The following is a 5034-nucleotide window of genomic DNA, read 5'->3' as shown; positions in this document are numbered from 1 at the left end:
ATACCAGGAGACCACATATAAAATAACTACACGCTGTTATAGAACCTCATCAGTCCTGGCAAAGATATTCCCCAGCCAAACGGACTGCTGTTGGCGCTGTGGCCTTCACCAGTGCCCAGTGCTCAAAACTTTTTGGGAACCAGTGCTCAAACTCATACATAAATTTACTGAGATTTCCCTACAGGACAACCCAGCCGCGGCCCTACTAAACCTTACTCCTTTATCAAGGAAACGTTATCATAAATCCCCCCTCAAACACCTTCTTAATGCAGCACAAGTGTGCATCCCGCCTCTATGAAAACAACAATCTGCGTCAACAGTGGCTCTATATTTCGCAAGGGTGAAGGATATAAAGCAAATGGAAGACTTGACCTCGGTTCTGCGAGATAAGACAGAGGAACATAAGACCAGATGGTTTTATTGGGTCCAATACCGCTTCTCCGACGAATATCAAGATTTTTGCCAGTGAACCCTACTGTCTGACAGCCTTGACGACCCTGGCCCCCCGAGAGATAACACATATAGCAGAAGGACTATATTAGGGTAAGTTTTTACCTTTTAGATCACATTATATGTATTTATGTTTGCTAATATATTTTATACATTTTTGATTACATACAGTAATTATCAATATTGTAATATGCTGTGAATGTCCTTTTTGTCCTCATGCATGCTGTAAGCTTTTCCTGCTCCTTTTTTGGCCTACATGCATATTTCCTTCACTAACCTCCCCAGCATGCTATCCTGGGCCCATACACACCTAGCCTGGTAACTTAAAGTTTTTTGTCAGCTACATTTTGGGGCCTCCTCTAAACAACCCCTAAAAAGTGTGCAAATGTTATTGTTGTCCTCAAATTCAGGCTAGAGGCCATTTTTTTGGGCCCAAACTCATTTGGAACCCTCCCACCCCCCACAAATGGAAGAAGAAGGAGGGTGGTACAGAGTAGGTCTATAGAGTAGGGTTAACCCACATCCCTGGAAGTACAGACAAAAATGGAAATTCGTTTCCTGTTATGGGACTTTAAAGGGAAAAAGCTGCTGCACCTGGAGGTAGTGGGAACCATTGAATGTGAAGTAATTGTGCAGTAGAATAAATTCTAGTGCCGCTAGCAGGAAATTGGTGTTTTCGTCATATTGGCTATTGCGAGAGATAATGTGCTGTATGCAGGAGAGACCTTTGTCATGTGCTATTGAACTGTAGAGGGCCTCCACATCCGCCGCCACAAGTAGGGATGCGGGGGGGATGAAGAGGCTGTCCAAAGTTTGTAGTAGGTGTGGGGTGTCATGGATATAACTGGGGAGTTTAAGGACATGGGGACGTAGATACCCATCCACGAATCGGCTGAGTCTTTCTGTCAGGGACCCATTGCCTGAGATGATGGGTCTCCCAGGTGGACGTGTCATATTCTTGTGTACCTTGGGTAAGGAATAAAATGTGGGTATCCGTGGGTGTTGGGTACGTACGAAGTCCCACTCAGCCTTATTGAGAACTCCTTCACTGTATGCACTGTCAATCAGAATATAGAATTCCTTGTGGGATCTTTCAATTCGGGTTGCCGGTATTTTGCAGTACCATTCTTGGTTGCAGAGTATGTGGTTGCACATGTCCACATAGAACTCATTGTCCATCACCACAATATTGCCTCCCTTGTCGGAGGGCTTAATAGTTATTGTGGGATGGTCTTTCAGTGAGCTGAGGGCATCATGCTCAGCCCGGGTCAGGTTGTCATTCTTAGAATCTGAGAACTTGATTTTGCATATATCTCTCGTGGCCAGCTTGACAAATGCCGATACATTAGGGTTGGTGTCAAGGTTAGGAAATTTATCGGACTTATTTTTCAAAATACAAAGTGGTGGAGGAGGAAGATCTGATTAGTGGAATTGACCGAGCAGTTGCTCAAGGTTGATGCGGTCAATCAGGTCTGGTGTCTCATTCTCCTCTAGGAGCCCGACAAGAGTATCCAGTGCCTCAAGCTCGTGTGGCTCAAAGTCCGGTTTGGTTGGTGTCTCCTTGGTGTACATTTGTTTTAATATGAAATTTCTTGCACCTCCTGGTGCAAGTGTCATCCAAGTACACACAAGGACCCCCTATACACCGGGCACCACCGTACCCTGGTCCAGGCTCTGGGACTCCAAGGTTTCTGCAATACCCCCGCTGGACAGGACCCTTTTGCGCTGCACGGGGACACCCTCTCAGGTACATGTCTCACCAGGACACATGTCATATGTGGTCCCAGTTCCCTCTGGGCCCCCAGACACCTCTGACTTACTATGTAGCCTAGTCTTAATCACTCCACCCTCTCCCACAGGGCTTGGAGTCTCACCCCAGGACCCCCCATATACCTCCTGGCGCTTCAGCGCCCTCTGTTGGGGAATACTCCCTCCTGTGGTCCTGTTGGGTCCGACGCATATGGCATGTCCGGTCTGGACTAGGAGCGCGCACAGAAGCAGTGGCCCACTGTCTCCCACAGCCCCTCTTTTCAAGCTGCTTTTAATTGGATGCATTATTTTTTGACACCCCCTCCAGCAATAATATATGGTCAGTACTTACTCTTATATGCTTTTACTATAATAATATTATATTCTATTTTATGTATATTTATATTTATGTCACAATTATTTTTTGCTGTTTTACCTTTGGCTCATGATTGTCTTTTCAATTATAGACATACGCTTGTTGTGCTGTTTCCAATCAGACACCCCTGAAGAAGAGTATAACTCGAAACACGTCGGGTACTCCCCGTACATGTGTCCCATATGTTATGGTGTCCAATGATTGTGAAATCCATACATTGCATTGCTGTATTTGTTGTATTACGCATCCTGTATTTCTATTTACTCACTTATGTGCATTGTAGATTTGTTATATCTACGCCCCTTTTCATAATAAATTACACTGGCAAATACTTCAGAGTAGCTTTTTCCCTTTAAAGTCCCATAAGAGGAAACAAATTTCCATTTTTATCTGTACCCCCAAAAATGCGAAGTCAACAGATCCAAATACTCTATCTGCTGACTTTGCAAAATCCATACACACTATTCCTCTTTTGTGTTCAAATTTCTGTATAAATTCACCAAACCATGTAGTGCAAGGGCCTGCCTGATTACCTACAAATTCAAACTTCTTAAGTTTCTGTCTCCTATTATATTGATTGGTTAAATAATAATGTCAAAATGTGCTGCAATTGGAGAGTGTGTATCCAGCTTTTTAGATTATGACACTTCTTACCTGTCCACTGGGCTGCCAATAGTGTAAGTAAGGAGGGGCTGGCCTAAATATCACTGATTATTTATGCAAACAGCTCTCATGGAGGTGGAGAGGGTTACCTGTCCAAAACATATACCCATTACCTTCCCCCCTCCTAAAAGTTGTTTAACGGGGCACAAGAGGGGGGAGGAATCAGATAAGTTGACCTTCCACTTTTGTCTTTAAACCACCTCCCACCCGGCCACTGCACATATACGGCCGGGTGGGCACTTCCTCCTTCTGAGTGGATGTTCAGGAACGTCCCTCAGAAGGAGGGGGATCGCTCACACCGGTGCGATCCTGATGCGCTTGTGTCACCTGGACACAGCGCATCTCTGATCAGCACGAGGGCTCTGTGATTGGCCCTCCTGATCACATGACAGCTGTGTCCAATCAGAGCAGTCATGTGATGTAAATAGAGAGTCGGTTTTTAGGCGATCGGCTCTCATCTCCTCACACGGAAGTTGTCAGTGAGGAGAGGAGAGTGGACCGCTGAAGCCAGCCTTTTTACACACTGATCACCGGCCCAGTGTCCCCACACATGTCCCCACACAATGTAGAATCACAATGTCCCCAAAATAGTGTCCCCACACACATGTCCCCATACAGTAAAAACACCTGTCCCCCACATATGTAACAGTAAAATCATATGTCCCAATGATCATGTGCACACATATGTCCGTGATCATCTGTGCACATCTGTACATGATCATCTGCGTAAATATGTCCGTTATCACACAAACCAATTATTATACACTTAACAGGATTTTTTTTTTACCAAAGACATGTAGCAGAACACTTTTTGGCTTAAATTTATGACAAAATTAGATTTTAGTGGATTTCTTTTAAAACAGAAAGTAGAAAATATTGTTTTTTTTTTTTTATTTCTGCTCTTTTTTCCGCTTATATCGCAAAAAATAAAAAACGGATTTGTGAATAAATACCACCAAAAGAAAGCTCTATTTGTATGAACAAAATGGTCAAAATTGAATTTGGGTACAATGTTGCATGACCGCGCAATTCTTATTGAAAGTACAAGAGTGCTGAAAGCTGAAAATTGGTCTGGGAAGAAAATTGGCAAAAGTGCCCAGTATTGAAGTGGTTAAATACTCATTTAATTGTATCTTTACGTTGGCTAAGCATGTTTGTGTCAAATCTGATCTGATTGTTATGTGCAGAAGTAGTCATTTTTTTTTTTCATTTTTTAATCCACAGTTTCCCTCCAACCCAGAGCAATGGCAGGACGTTTTAGCCCATTTCCATCATCAGTTGGATTTTCCCAACTGTGGTGGTGCTATGAATGACAAGCATGTTGGGATTGTGCCACCAGCCAACTCTGGCTCATATTATTTTAACTATAAGGGCTTTTGCTGCATAGTCATGCTAGCTGTAGTGTCTGCCAACTACGAGGTCTTGTATTTGGATGTTGGGAAGAATGGGCGCAACTTTGACGGAGGAGTGATTATGCAGACAGAGTTCTGCAAGTGGCTCCAGAATGGCACCTTAAACTTGCCACCTGCTGAGGAGAATGTTGAGGGCCTCAATTTTGTTTTTGTGTCAGATGAGGCCTTTGCTCTGGGGGAACATCTGATGAAGCCGTTTCCTATGTGGAACCTTACCCCAGAGCAGAGAATCTTCAATTACAGGCTCTCTCGTGCCAGAAGGGTGGTCGAAAAACGCCTTTGGCATCCTATCAAGTCATTTCAGGCTGTTTTTGTCTCCAATCAACCTGGCACTCTACAAGATAAACCATGTGGTCCTGTGCTGCTGTATTCTACATTATTTTT

Source organism: Aquarana catesbeiana, linkage group LG02, assembly GCF_042186555.1.
Source record: "Aquarana catesbeiana isolate 2022-GZ linkage group LG02, ASM4218655v1, whole genome shotgun sequence".
Classification (NCBI taxonomy): domain Eukaryota; kingdom Metazoa; phylum Chordata; class Amphibia; order Anura; family Ranidae; genus Aquarana; species Aquarana catesbeiana.
The sequence above is the reverse complement of the archived record's forward strand: the minus strand, read 5'-3'. Positions refer to the sequence as shown.